This window comes from Saimiri boliviensis, chromosome 12, assembly GCF_048565385.1.
Source record: "Saimiri boliviensis isolate mSaiBol1 chromosome 12, mSaiBol1.pri, whole genome shotgun sequence".
Classification (NCBI taxonomy): Eukaryota; Metazoa; Chordata; class Mammalia; order Primates; family Cebidae; genus Saimiri; species Saimiri boliviensis.
The window spans coordinates 58,133,960-58,149,162 of record NC_133460.1 but is presented as its reverse complement, the minus strand read 5'-3'; the positions used below and the strand labels follow the sequence as shown (position 1 = coordinate 58,149,162).

The window sequence follows — 15,203 nt, the reverse complement described above, 5'->3', positions numbered from 1 at the left end:
GCCCAGAGGCTGATGGGTGGCCAACCTTCACAGTTTGCCCAGGGCTGGGGGGTTTCCTGGGATGCGGGACTTTCAGTGCTAAGCTGGGAATGCTGTGGTCACCCTAGCGGAAGCCACTTGCTCAGAGCCTCACAGCAAGCCCATCACCCTGAACCTGCGGCTTCCCAGCACTGTGTTCTGACAGTGTGATCATAGACGGTCAGCGCTCTCATCTGGGCAGCACTGAGACCCGGAGGGTCAGAGACTGGCTCAAGACCACAGGTAAGTCAACAGCGAAGCTGGGCAAAGGAAACCACCAACCTGAGAGCCTCTGGCTGGTTCCCAAATCCAGGGCCTTACTTCTCTCCCCCACCATTCAGAGTTGGAGGCAGACACCCAGTGAAATGGCCACTCCAGAAGAGGGGAGGCCCGCTGAGCCACCCCGGGGCCACCGCAGCCCCGCAGCCCCAGCTCAGCGGTTAGAGGGGCTGAGGAGGTGCCGAGCTCCCCGCGGTGCCAGGGCCCCAGCCCAGAGGAGCAGGGCGCCCTTATCAGATCTCCGTTTCTGTTTCTCTCCTCTGGCTGCCTCTGCCTGGCCCTGCCCCCAACCCTGGTGGCCTTTTTGTCTCTGAAGCAATGTTCCTTTTCCTGTCACCAACACACACAGCACACAGAGATGTTTGTTTCTGCTGCTTTTCAAAAGTTTCCTTCTGGTGAGGAGGGCAAGAGGTTGTTTACTGGGCCTGCAAGGCCTCACTGTGGGTGTGGGCATGGGCATGGCATGGGTGTAGTGCCAACTGGGTCCCTGATGGATTTCGGGTTGGTGGAGGCTACACCCATGACCCTGGGCTTCTGGATCCTGTGCAAAAGCCAGAAATGGGGAAGGAACACCTACCGTGCACTCTGCTTGGGCTGGGGCACGGACCAGTCAGCCACTGTCCTGCAGAAACCTGGGAGGGCTCCATTTTCACAGGAGGCAGCTGAGGCTCAGCCAGCATTGCCAGGGTCCAAGCCTCTGGGTTCATGGTGTGGGCTCTGCCATTGGCATATCACTGTTTTCAAAGCTCCCACCTCCTGCCTTCCCTGCCATTTGTCTTACCCAGGCTTGCTTGACCCAGCTAAGGAACACAGCTTCCGGAAGCATCTGTCCTGGGCTCTTGGTCCTTGGCCCTTCGGTGGACAGGGCATGAGCTCTGTAAGCTGGATTTGCATTTCAAGCCCCCCTGCAGTGTGATCTTGAGCAAGTCACTTAGTCTCTCTGAGCATCAGATGGCTTAATTATCAAATGAGAGGCACAGAGAAGTCCCCAAGAGCCGGTGGACTCTGGAGGCTGTAAGACCGGAGGATGTGACTCCTGTGAGCTTAACAAAGGTTTCAATCTTGAGCCCTGTCCAGGAGACCTGCTGAAGCAATGGGGAGCTACTGTAGGCGGGTGAACAAGGGAGAACGTGATGGAGGCCATGTTCCAGAGGATTCTTTAGGCAGCAGAGGGGAAGAGGGCTGCCGGGGAGAGCTGGAGGCTGGAAGACCGACAAAGGAGACTTTGACTTTCTTTTCAGAAAAATAAGGCGACCCACCTCCTACCAGGAGCAAGAGTCATGGAGGGAGACTGTCCCACCTGGCCTGTACTAGGCTCCTGCCCAGGACAGAGACCCCGGCCCCTGGACTCCTCCAGCAGCCCAGTGTTGGGGAGGGGTGCCCTCCTCCCCATGCCCAGGGTGGCCCCTTGTCTGAAAATGTTGGCTGGGGCAGGCCCTGCTGAGAAATGCAGCTTCATTTCCCACTGACCTCCATCCTCGGGACTCTCTCAGGCTCTTGTTTCAAGTCTTGCCCCCTCCTCCCCGAAGTGCTAACCCCAGCCCTTGAGCCAGCTCCCTCCAGCCTCTACCTCAGACCAGGGCACTGGGGCTCTGTGCAGGACTCACACCTCCCACGTCTGTCTCTCACCTTGGGACCCTGAGGGTGGCTCTGATGTGTGATGTCAGGGAACCCCGAGGGCCACCTCCTTCTCTGACAGAAGCACCTTCTTTGTAAAGCAAGTCATTCCTCTGACACATGTCGCTCTGACATGGCACAGGTCTCTCTTTTTCTTCTTCTTTTTTTTTTTTTTCTGAGACAGAGTATCACCCTGTCACCCAGGCTGGAGTGCAATGGTGCGATCTGGGCTCACTGCAATCTCCGCCTCCTGGGTTCATGTGATTCTCCTGCCTTAGCCTGCTGAGTAGCTGGGATTACAGACGCATGCCACCACACCCAGCTAATTTTTTGTATCTTTAGTGGAGGTGGGATTTCACCATGCTGGCCAGGCTGGTCTTGAACTCCTGACCTCATGATCTGCCCCCTTCGGCCTCCGAAAAAGCTGAGATTACAGGTGTGAGCCATGGCGCCTGGCTGGCACAGGCCTTCTTAAAGATGAATGTCCTCCGTGGCCTGTGCTGGTTTCCTGGGAATAACTCACAGCAGTGGCAGAGGAGGCCAGGAAAGGAGAAGTTCTACTCTTTCCCCCTTTTCCAAGTTTGTTGGATGGAGATATGGAAGCTAGGGCCATCTTGTTCTCTAAAGGGATTTTTAATAGCAGGAAAGCGGAAGGGTTGAGTCTCACAGTACACACTGCAGCCACCATAACTATTTCCCAGACAAGGAAACTAAGGCCCAGGCTGCTTTACTCAATTTCCAGCAAGTGCAGAGTCTCTCAAACAAGAGAAGGGAGGCTGCTCACATGCTCAGCCTTGGTCATAGAAATACATCTCCAGTGAGTTCTAATTGTAACTCAATGGAACCCTCGTCACCTACAAAGCGGGCAACCAGACAGCCTGAGCGCACCCACTTTACTCTTTTTTTTTTTTTTTTTGAGATGAAGTCTTGCTCTGTTGTCCAGTCTAGAGTGCAGTGACGCAACCTTGGCTCACTGCAACCACTACCTCCCAGGTTCAGGGTTCGGGTGGTCAGAATTACGTTTCTAGAAAGAACAATCAAGACCGATTTTAGGGGGAGTATAGCATCATGCTCTAGTAATAGTACTACTGGCTCCATGACATGGAGGAGGAAACTGAGGCTCAGAGAATTTCTACTGTCTAACGGCGTCTTTCCTGGAACTGGCAGATCAGAGACAAGAACCCTGATTTGTTGATGTCAAAGCATCTGTAGTCTTTTCTTTTTTATGTCTTCTTGATCGGCAAGACCACCCCATTTGGGGAACAGAAGGCACAGTGCGGGGAGTAGCACAGCGACAACATGAAGGGCTCCATGTGGGGACTCGGAGACATCAAGCTGCCCTCCTCCTGGTCCCAGCTGCCCACTTCCCATCCCACATCCCTCCTTCGGCTTAGGGCCAGCCACATCCAGCTCCAGGCCCTCCGCTCAGTGCGGAGAAGTCCTGGCCCTCCTCCCCACCTTCCCACTGCCCCTGCTCAGCTCCAGAGCCTGCCGTGGGCCTTCCGAAGCTGTGTCTTTCTCCCAAAGGTGGCAGCAGGCAGAGCCAGGCCATGCTGGGGGATCTTGCACCCCTTGGGGTCTGGGCCTCAGAGTGTCATCCCAGGCTGAGGCTCTTTGGGAGGGGACAGCGTTGGCATCAATGCTGGGGTCAAGTCTGAGTTCTGACTGTGTGGCTTTGCACAGTCACTTGCCCTCTGTGGGCCTTGGTTTTCCTGTACTGTGATCATATGGTCCTGGGGGGTGGGCAAGGGTGGGGAAAACGAGACACTTCAGCTCCTCCACTCGCAAGCCTTGCCCCCTCAGGTCTACCACTTAGGTTTTCTGAGCCCCTTGTTTTCCCCAGCATAAAATGGGGATAATGAAGGCCCCAGCATAAAATGGGGATAATGAAGGAAACTAATATTTACTGAAGGCTCAGCCCTGTGCAAGATGCTTCCTGAAGCGTTTTCTCTCATGGACTCTTCATCCACCCAAGAATGCAATGAAATTTTTTTTTAAATTTTTTTTTATTTTTTTGGTTTTTCATACAATGTCTCTTTGCAACCCCCTCCTGGTCCGATGACTATGGATGCAGTCATGGATGGCTTCCTAGAGGAGATGGTACCTAGTCTGTGGGAACCAGGGGTCAGCATCCTGGTCTCTGGGAGCATCTGCTCCAGATGGTTTCTCTGGGGCCCCTAGAAGCAGATGTTCGAGCTAACAGTTCTTCAAGCAGGGAGCTTCAGTGCATGACCCTTCTTGCCCTTGTCTCAAGACATATGCTGTTCCCTTGGGGCTGAATACCCCACCTATTTATCTCAATGCTCTCCTGTTCATTCTGCAGTGCCAGCCCAAGTCTCTTCCTCCAGGAAGCCTTTCCGGACTTTCCAGGCCACTGGCCATTGTTCCCTCTTGCAGGTGCCCCCTCAGGGTGCCTGCTGTAACTGTCACTCACATGCCTCGCCCACCCAATAGAGAGTCCTGCTTTTGGGGCTGGACCTGCACCTTTGTATTCTCAGTGATTTGTCCAAGTCCACCCTGGGAGAGGAGCAGATGCAGGCCAGCACTCAGATCTACTGGGTTCTCTGAGAAAGCTTCTACCTTCCTCCCTGGCTCCCAAGTAGTACTTAAGCAGTTTGGGTTGTTAAAGAAAATACTGCATTTCTGTTTCCAATCATTCTTTTTTTTACATAAAAAAAAAATCAGTGTTATTGATAAATAATTTACAAAATGCACCCATTTTAATTGTACAGTTCAGTGAATTTTGACAGATGTATACAGTGGTGTAAACAGTGCCATATCCAAGATATCACACATTTCCATCATCCTTCAAAATCTCCTAATACCCCTTTCCAATCAGTCCCTCTCCCAGCCACCGGCAACATTTGATTTGATTTCTACCAATATTGATTAGTTTTGCATGTTCTAGAATGTTCTGTAAAAGTGATTAGGCAGTATGTACTTTCTGTGTAGCGCCATGCATATTGTATCTTACGTGAGTAGTTTGGCCCTTTGCATTGCTGAGTACTATTCTGGAGAATGAACATTCCACAGTTTATTTATCTGTTCACCAATTGATGGAATTTGGGTCATTTCCAGTTTGGGGATTTTATTAATGAAGCTGCTATCAACATTTATGTGAACATGTTTTCATTTACCTTGGTCTAATGTCTGGAAGTGGAATTGTTGAGTGTTAGGGTAAGTATACGTTTTACTGCCAAATTATTTTCTAAAGTGTTTGCACCATTTTAGCCACCAGGAGTTTATGAGAATTCCACTTGTTCCATATTTTGTCAACACTTGGTATCATCAGTCTTAACTTTGAGCAATTCTAGTGAGTATGTAATGGCAACTGTCGTTTTAATTTGCAATTCCATGACAACGAGCAGTGTTGAAAATGTTGAGCATCTGGTTACGTGCATATGTCTTTTTTGGCGAAACACGTATTTGAGTCTTTTGCCTGGTTTTATTGGTTGGTTGTCTTCTTCTTATTGAGTTGTAAGAATTCTTCATATGAATTCTTGACCTAAGTGCTGTGTCAGATATCTGCGTTGCAAAATATTTTCCAAGTTGGTGGCTTGTCTTTTCATTTTTCTAATTGTTATCTTTTGAAGAGCAAAAACGTGATTGATCAGATTTGCTTGTCTAGTTAGGGCTTGACATGACTTAAGGAATCTTTGCTTGCCAGCAAGGTTTTGAAGATTTCCTCTGCAGTTTTCTTCTACATGTTTTATCGTTTTAGCTTTTTATGTTTAGATATATGGTCCATTTTGAGTTCATTTTTATAAATGATGTGAGGTGGATCACATCATATGGATATCCATTTGTCTCTCTATCGTATTTGTTACTGTTTTCTGTTATGGCCCTTGATTTTGTTCTTAGGTTTGCTTTCCACTTTTTTTTCTGCATTTGTGGTTTTAATCAAGCATTTTATATGATTCTATGTTATCTTCTTTCTTAGCGTATCATTATACTTTTTTTTTCCATAGTGGTTGCCGCGGAGTTTGCAATATACATTTACAGCTAATCCAACTCCATTTTCAAATAACACTACACTGTTTCATCGGCAATGCGTGTACCTTATAATAACAAAGTATTCCTTCCCCTCTCTCTCTTCCCTTGTAACACTGCTGTCTTTCATTTTACCAACCCATAAACTATAATCATTGAATACATTGTTGCTGTTATTTTGTTTCTTTTTCTTTCTTTCTTTTTATTTTTTTTTTTTTTGTTTTGAGATGGAGTTTGGCTCTTGTTGCCCAGGCTGGAGGGCAATGGCACGATCTCGGCTCACCACAACCTCCACCTCCCAGGTTCAAGCGAGTCTCCTGCCTTAGCCTCCTGAGTAGCTGGGATTACAGGCATGTGCCACCACACCCGGCTAATTTTTTTATTTTTGGTAGAAACGGGGTTTTACCATGTTGGTCAGGCTGGTCTCAAACTCCTGACCTCATGATACCCCCGCCTTGGCCTCCCTAAGTGTTGGGATTACAGGTGTGAGCCACTGCCCCTTGCCTGTGGCTGTTATTTTGAACAAACTGTTATCTGTTACATCAATTAAGAATAAGAAAAAGAAAGTGTTTTTTTTTTTTTTTTAACCTTCACTTATCCTTCTATGCATGTTTCTTTATGTAGAGCTGAGTTTCTGACTTGTATCATTTTCTTTCTCTCCAAAGAATTTCTTTTAACATTTCCTGCAAGGCAACATATTCACTCAGTTTTTGCTTGTCCGAGAAAGTATTTACTTTTGAAGGATAATTTGGCAACATACAGAATTCTAGTTTGATGGGTTTTTTGGTTTGTTTGTTTCTCTCTCAACAGTTTAAATATTTCTCTCCACTCTTCTTTTGTAAATGGTTTCTGAGAAGTCTGGTGTAATTCTTATCTTTGCTTTTCAATAGATAACATTTTCTTTTCTTCTGACTTATTTCAAGATTTTTCTTTATCTTTGATTTTCTGCAGTTTGAATATGACAAGCCTAGGTATGGATTTTTTGGAATTTATCCTACTCACTGTTGTCTGTGCTTCCCGGATCTGTGGTTTGGTATCTGACCTTAATTTTGGGAAACTGTCAATCATTACTGCTTCAAATATTTCTTCTGTTCCTTTCTTTCGTCTTCTTTCGACATTCCTATTGCACATGTATTGTACCGTTTATAGTCCTACTTGGATATTCCATTCAATTTCTTTCAGTCTTTTTTCTCTTTGCTTTCTAGTTTTGAAAGTTCTATTGTCATATCCGGAAACTTACAAATTCTTTCCTCTGCTGTGTCCAATCTACTAATGAGCCCATCAAAGGCATTCTTAATTTCTGTTACAGTGTTTTGGATTCCTCACATTTCTTTTTGATTCTTTATTAGAATTTTTTATCTCTCTTCTTATATCACCCATCTGTTGCATGTTGTCTACTTTTTCCCTTAGAGACCTTAGCCTTTTAATCATAGTTGCTTTAAATTTCTGGTCCGGTCATTCCAATACGCTGTGTTATCTGTGTCTAGGTCTGGTGCTTGTTCTGACTTTCCTGTATTTTTTTTTTTCTTTTTTCCTCTTTGTGTGCCTTGTAAATTGTTGTTGAGAGCTAGATCTGATGTACTGGGTAACAGTAATCTGGTAGTGGTTCCCGCAGAGGGTTCTGCTGATGGGTTTCTGCTCCAATAAGTTGTAATTCTGTTTTCATGTGTCTATCTCTCCAGTTTCGGAGGCATTAGTTTGCCCTGTGGCCTCAATTCTCTGATGACTCCAGGAAGAGTTGTTGATTTTCAGTTTGTTTAGCTTTCTTCTTATTGTGAGGATGAGCGTGATGATCCCCAAGCTCCTTACGCGCTGGAATAGAAACTGGAAGTCTGATAATTTGTTTTCATACCTGTTCTTATAAATATAATTCTTTGCCCACTGAATAACCTTGTCACTTTTGTAAAAAATCAATTGCATAGTCCCCCTACTTGCAGTCTTTATTCTGTTCCACTGATCCATATATCTTTACTTATACCAATACCTTACTCTATTGATTTCTGTAGCTGTACAGTAAATCTTGAAATCAAGAAGCATAAGTTCTCCAAATATGTTATTTTTAAAAAGTGTTTTGGGTATTCTAGGAAGTCCTTTTCATCTTCATATACATTTTAGGATCACCTTGTTGATTTCTGTTTTTTTTTTTTAAAAGAGTGCTGAGATTTTTGACTCGTTTATAGTTTTTTTTTTTTTTTTTTTGAGACAGAGTGTCGCTCTTGTTACCCAGGCTGGAGTGCAATGGCACGATCTCGGTTCACCGCAACCTCCGCCTCCTGGGTTCAAGCAATTCTCCTGCCTCAGCCTCCTGAGTAGCTGGGACTACAGGCACGCGCCACCATGCCCAGCTAATTTTTTGTATTTTTAGTAGAGATGGGGTTTCACCACGTTGACCAGGATGGTCTCGATCTCCCGACCTCGTGATCCACCCGCCTCGGCCTCCCAAAGTGCTGGGATTACAGGCTTGAGCCACCGCGCCCGGCCTCGTTTATAGTTTTCTTATGTTGTGTTTGTCTGGTGCTGGTTAGCACAGTACTGCTGAACTCATGAAATAAGTTGGGAAGTATTCCATCTTCCCCTATGGTTTGAAATAATTTGTGTTTGGTATTATTTTCTATATAAATGATAAAATTCACTATAGTTATATATGGGCTTGGAGTTTCCTTTAGGGAAGGTTTTGTGAGTTACATTTCTGTAATAAATATGGAACTATTTATGTTTTGTTTTTCTTATGTCAATCTTGATAATTGTATTCCTTTTTTTTTTTTTTTTGAGACAAAGTCTCGCTCTGTTGCCCAGGCTGGAGTGCAGCATCATGTCGCAGTCTTGGCTCACTGCAACCTCTGCCTTCCAGGTTCAAGGAATTCTCCTGCCTCAACCTTCTGAGTAGCTGGGATTACAGGCATGTACCAACACGCCCAACTAATTTTTGTATTTGTAGTAGAGACAGGGTTTCACCATGTTGGCCAGGCTGGTCTCGAACTTGTGACCTCAAGTGATCCATCTGCGTTGACCTCCCAAAGCTGGATTAGAGGCATGAGCCACCACGCTCAGACGATAATTTGTATTTTTAAATGAATTTGTCTACTTTATTTAAGGTGCCAAAGTTGTGATCTTAAAGTTGTTTATAACATTCTTTTGTCATCCTTTTAAAATCTATAAGATCTGTAGTGATGAATCCACTCTGATTCCTGATATTGGTCATTTGTGTTTTCTTCCTTTTTTTTTTTTTTTTTTTTTGAGACAGAGTGTCGCTCTTGTTACCCAGGCTGAAGTGCAATGGCATGATCTCAGCTCACCGCAACCTCTGCCTCCTGGGTTCAAGCAATTCTCCTGCCTCAGCCTCCTGAGTAGCTGGGACTACAGGCACGCGCCACCATGCACAACTAACTTTTTGTATTTTTAGTAGAGACGGGGTTTCACCACGTTGACCAGGATGGTCTCGATCTCTCGACCTCATGATCCACCCGCCTCGGCCTCCCAAAGTGCTGGGATTACAGGCTTGAGCCACCGCGCCCGGCCTTCTTTTCCTTTTTTTTTTTTTGAGACGCAGTTTCGCTCTTGTTACCCAGGCTGGAGTGCAATGGTGCGATCTTGCCTCACCACAACCTCCATCTCCTGGGTTCAAGCAATTCTCCTGCCTCAGCCTCCCGGGTAGCTGGGACTACAGGTGTGCACCACCATGCCCAGCTAATTTTTGTATTTTTAGTAGAGACAGGGTTTCACCATGTTGATGGTCTCGATCTCTTGATCTCGTGATCCACCCGCCTCGGCCTCCCAAAGTGCTGGGATTATAAGTGTGAGCCACCATACCCAGCCATAGTTCTGTTTCTGTTGAATTATTTTTCTTCTGGCTGTGGGTCACATTTTCCTGCTTTCTTGCGCACCTGGTGGTTTTGTTTGGATGCTGGACATTGCCCAGTGTTTGGGTTTTGTTGCCTTTCTTTAGAGTATTAAAGATGTTGCTCTGACAGGCAGGAAACTGTTCACTTGTGGATGGGGTTGCTCCTTTTGAGGCCAATTTTTAAGCTTTGTTAAGTTGATCCATGAACCTTCTTTACCCTGATTGGTTGGAACTCCAAGTCTCCCAGCTTCGTAAGAACTCCTTAGCCCTTCAACTTCCTGGTAGTCATCTTCCTCTGATAGTTGGTTTTTGCCTGGCCTCATTGATTCTCACCCTAGGCATGCACAGCTTATAATTTGGCTACAGGCTGGAGAGGACCCCTATGCAGATTTCTGGAGCTCTTTCTCTGCCTAACTCCTTCCTCTCTGGTGCTCTGCCCACAACTTCCAGCAGCCTCAGGCTCCCTGGACTCCAATCTCTGTCAGCTCAGTGGGACTGCTGTGCTCCGCCTGGATTCTCTTTTCATCCGATGACCTCAAATGTGTCTCCAGTGAGAAAACTGGACCATCATAGAGTTTACCTCATCTGTGTCCTTGCTCTCAGGAATCACTGGCCTGTGCTTCTGTGTGAAAATAGGTGCTGCTGCTTTTTTTTTTCTCTGATGATTTGTTAATAGCAAAAAATAGACCTTATCAACCAACTTGTTTTGACTCCCAGCCCAATGTTTGTGATGATGTAAGTCAGGGTCCCCAAACTTTTTACACAGGGGGCCAGTTCACTGTCCCTCAGACCGTTGGAGGGCCGGACTATGCAAGGTGTGACACCCTTCACAGCCAGCGCTGCTGCCTCCACTATCCCAGACAGCGGTATACAGTGTCACAGGCCCAGCACCACCTCCAGTGCTGTATACGGGGATGGCGGTGATCAGCCTGTGACACTGTGTATACAGCGTCCTGGACATCTGCAGCAGCGGTGGGCCTCTTCTGTGGGAAGCCCACTGCTGCATGTTTCCCCTATTATAAGACACCTCCTAAAAATAAGACAGCCCCCATCTTTTGGGGGTAAAATTAATATAAGACAGGGTCTTATAATAGGGGAAACACGGTGTGTAGTAATGTGGGGGGAGACTTTTGGGCAAAGGGAGGTTATAGGGGCCATTATGTTGTTGTACATTTGGGGGAGTATGGGGGCCATTGTACTGTGTAGTAATGGTTATAATGCTTTGCCTTTCTTCCTACTTCTGCTGTTATTTCACACTGCTTCCGGTGATGTGGGGTGCCGCAGCCGCAGACCGGATGTGTGTCATATGACGCGCTTCTGGAGCCGAGACGCGTGCGTCCTGCGTCACCGGAAGTAGTACTGTACGTGAGCAACGGATGAAGTGCGAGGAGCACTTGAGACCAGGCATTCAAGACCACCCTGGGCAATATAGCAAGACCTTGTCTCAAAAAAAAAAAAAAGAAAACAAGCTGGGTATGATAGCATGTGCCTGTAATCTCAGCTACTCCAGAGGCTGAGGCAAGAGGATCACTCGAACCCAGGAATTTCAGCCTGCAGTGAGGTATGATCCCACCCCTGCAATTGTGGTGTGAGAGCAGAGAGAGCTAGCGTGAACCAGAGGGATAGGTAGTGGGGGATTTGCAGAGGACCTCAAATGGCAGTCTAAGAGGTTGCACATTATCCTGGAGAAGCTGTGGCTAGTAATTATGATCATAACCATAGTGTCAATAACATGTAACTGATTTATTCTCATGTATCATGCACTGCCCTAAGCTCTTTTAATGAATTATCTTATTTGTTCCTTCAGCCAGCTCATGAGACACTGCAATGCTAGTGGGAATTGCCGTGTGTTTTTAAAAGCATTTTACATAATTATCTCATTTAATTCTCACAATAACGCTATGTGTTAGGAATTAGAATTATGTCTGTTTTATGGATCAGGAAAACTGAGGCATAGAGAGGCTAAATGACTTATAGTCACCTAGGGAATAAGTAGCAATGAGGGCTGATTTTCTCTTCTTCCCCAATTCTCTTTTAACATCATTATAATTATATTCTTACAATAAAAAAGAGCTGCTTCTGGGCCACCAGGTGTCCATGATGCTCTGTTACCTGTAGACACTGTGAGTATTAGCGTTTGTGGCCACCATGCCAGACATGCAAGGGGAAACTATGACAGTCTAAAAACAGTTCCCACCAGGCGCGGTGGCTCACGCCTGTAATCCCAGCACGTTGGGAGGCTGAGGCGGGCAGATCACTTGAGGTCAAGAGTTCGAGACCAGCCTGGTCAACATGGTGGAACCCCGTCTCTACTAAAAAAAAACAAACAAACAAAAATTAACCAGGTGTGGTGATGGGTGCCTGTAGTCCCAGCTACTCAAGAATCGAGGCAGGAGAGTCGCTTACATAAAGCATGTAGTCTTTGTGTCTGGCATCTTTCACTTGGTCTATTGCTTTTGAGATTTGCTCCTCTGGCCATGTGTATTGGTAGCTTGATTTCTTTTTTTTTAAATTTCTGAATAGTATTGTTAATTGTTAATCCATTCATTTGTAATTTGTGTGCCCACCCCAGGGCTGGGCACAGGATGGGTGCTCCACAAATGGATGTTGAGTGGCTGAACAGATGAATGGGAGGGGAAGGCAGAGACTCCTCTACAAATCTGGTCAAATCAGGTTTCGTGGGGACTGGAGGAGGCAAGGTGATTATGTTTATCATTCATTAATTCACAAATATTTATTGAGCACACACTCATGCCAGCTGCCATGCTAGGTCATGATAAATGGTTCCTGATTACCCAGAGCTGCCTGTTCAGCTGAGAAGACAAATAACTCACTATGCAGTTGACATCAAGGGAGACGTGTCCTGAGGGAAGGGAAAGCAGGGCAGGGCACGGGTATAGTTGGGTAGACAGCAGGGCAGCCACTCTAGGATGGGGTGGGGGACCAGATAAGTCTTCCCTGGGGAAGGCAGGTCCTGCAGGAGATGGCGTCAGCTGAACTATGGAGGAGGGCAGGGAAGGACATTTTGGCAAAAAAGGCAGAAGTGTGAAGACCCATGTGTGAGTGTGCAGCAGGTTAGAGGAATGAGTCTGGTGTGACTCTAGGGAATGGTCAGATTTGGGGCTGAGAGGTGGTCCTAGGACAGATGCGGAGGGCACCTTAGTCATTTTGACGAGTGAGGCTTTTGTGCTAGAGACAGTAGGATCCATGGAAGGACTCTGAGTTGGAAAGTGATGTGATGAAGGTCTCTACCTCCAAGTGGGGAAAGGACTGAGCACACAGGTGTGGGTGGGGGTCCGGAGTGGGATGGTGGTAGCCTGGGAACAGGTGACAGCAATGGAAACAATAGATTTCAAGTCAATTTAGAGGCCGTCTTGCCGAGATCTGGTGACTGATTTTAGGTGGGGTGCAGAGAGAAATGAGACTGAATCCCAGATGAGGGACTCGGGCAACAGAATAGATGGCAGTGCCAATCTTTGGAAGAAGAGTGAGGGAGGTGGCGCAGGGAGTGTGGTGATGACGAGTCCGTGTGGGAACTGTGGAGGCTGAAGTGATTGCAAGACGATCAAATGCAAAGTCCAGTAGGCAGTTGGACATTTTGGCCTGGAGAGAAATGTGGGGTGAGTGTGGGAATTTGGGAAGTGCGAGTCTAATGTGGAGTGGGTGAGCTTGCCTGGAAAGGCGTGGAAAGGGCTCAGGCCTCAGGACAGAGACCTGAGGAGCCCCAGGATTGAAAGAGCAGGAACAGGGCCTGAGCAGTACATAGTGGCCTGAAAGAAGTGGCAGGGAAAAGGAGAGGTGGGGACCGAGAGGAGCTGGGGGGACATGTTGAAAGGAGAGGCAGTGGACCCCAGGAAGCAGGCCGCCCACAGCCAATCAGATGAACCACAGCACTCAGGCACAGCCAGAGCCTGGTGACCTTGAAGACTACCCTCTTGGGGGAGTGGCGGAAGGGGAGACAGTTGGGAGACATTTCTGTCTTGTGGTTTGTGAACAGAGGAGTGAGTGAAGGCTGGAGCTGCTGAGGAACATGAGATCAAGCAGAACTTCAGATGAGAGGCTTGGACGTGTCAAAGAGCTGACGGGAAGCGCCGGTACGGAGGGGCATTCGGCCTCAAACCGAGGGCCTTCGGGCAACAGCCATTTACAGTAGTCCCACCTCATCCATGGGGGGTACGTTCCAAAACCCCAGTGGATGCCTGAAACCATGGATAGTACCAAACCCTATGTACACTATGTTTTTTCTTAAACATACGTAAGTTTAATTTAAAACTATGATAAAGTTTAATTTAAAACATAGACATAGTTGGCCGGGTGTGGTGGCTCACGCCTATAACCCTAGCGCTTTGGGAGGCTGAGGAGGGCAGATCACTTGAGGCCAGGAGTTCCAGACCAGCCTGGGCAACATGGTGAAACCCTGTCTCTACTAAAAATGCAAAAATTAGCCAGGTATGGTGGCAGGCACCTGTAATCTCAGCCACCTGGGAGGCTGAGGCATGAGAATCACTTTAACCCAGGAGGTGGAGGTTATAGTGAGCCGAGATTTTGCTACTGAACTCCAGTCTGGGTGACAGAGCGAAACTGTCTCAAAAAAACAAAACAAAACAAAACAAAACAAAATAGCACCAAGAAAAGTAGGCACCGTAAGAGGTTAATGATAATAGGCAAGGCGCAGTGCCTCATGCCTGTAATCTCTGCACTTTGGGAGGCCAAGGCGAGTGGATCACGAGGTCAGGAGTTCAAGATCAACCTGACCAATATGGTGAAACCATTTACTAAAAATACAAACATTAGCCAGGTGTGGTGGTGGGCACTTGCAGTCTCAGCTATTCAGGAGGCTGAGGCAGGAGAATCACTTGAACCTGGGAGGCGGAGGTTGCAGTGAGCCGAGATGGAGCCATTTCACTCCAGCCTGGGTGACAGAGCGAGACTCCATCTCAAAAAACAAAAAAGATAAAAGATAATAAGTAACAATAAAATAGCACAGTAATGACAATATACTTGTACTAAAGTTGTGTGGATGTGGTCTTTCTCTCCAGGCCTTATTGTCCTGTGTCGCCCTTCCTGCAATTATGTGAGATGATAAGTGCCTGTGTGATGAGATGAGGGGTGGTAAATGATGTGGACCAGCGGTTTCTCATCTTTTGGCTTCCCTGGGCCACATCGGAAGAATTGTCCTGGGCCACACATAAAATATACCAACACTAACGATAGCTGATGAGCTGGAAACATGGCAAAAAAGTCTCATAGTTTTAAGAAAGTTTATGAAGTTGTGTTGAGCCACATTCAGAGCATCCCAGGTGCATGCAGCCTCTGGGGCATGGCCCGGACAAGCTTGATGTAGGCATTCTGATGTAGCATTAGGTTTCTACGGACCTTGAACAGGAACGCTGTGATACCCTGGCAGCTGATCTGATAACCAGGAAGGCTGCTAAGTGATTAAGGAGTGGGCAGTGTA

General features: G+C 46.8%; 1 long non-coding RNA gene across 3 annotated transcripts in view; it reads left to right on the top strand.

The window, feature by feature from the left end:
* Positions 1–95: 95 nt before the first annotated feature.
* LOC141580601 (uncharacterized) overlaps positions 96–15,203 on the top strand; it is a 290,797-nt gene continuing 275,689 nt past the window's right edge. For 2 of the 3 annotated variants that reach the window (XR_012512853.1, XR_012512851.1), the window contains exon 1: positions 10,973–11,306. This is a non-coding gene — a long non-coding RNA (uncharacterized LOC141580601). Of the gene's footprint in view, positions 262–10,972; positions 11,307–15,203 lie in introns of those variants that run through there. The other variant, XR_012512852.1, reaches the window with a different exon arrangement.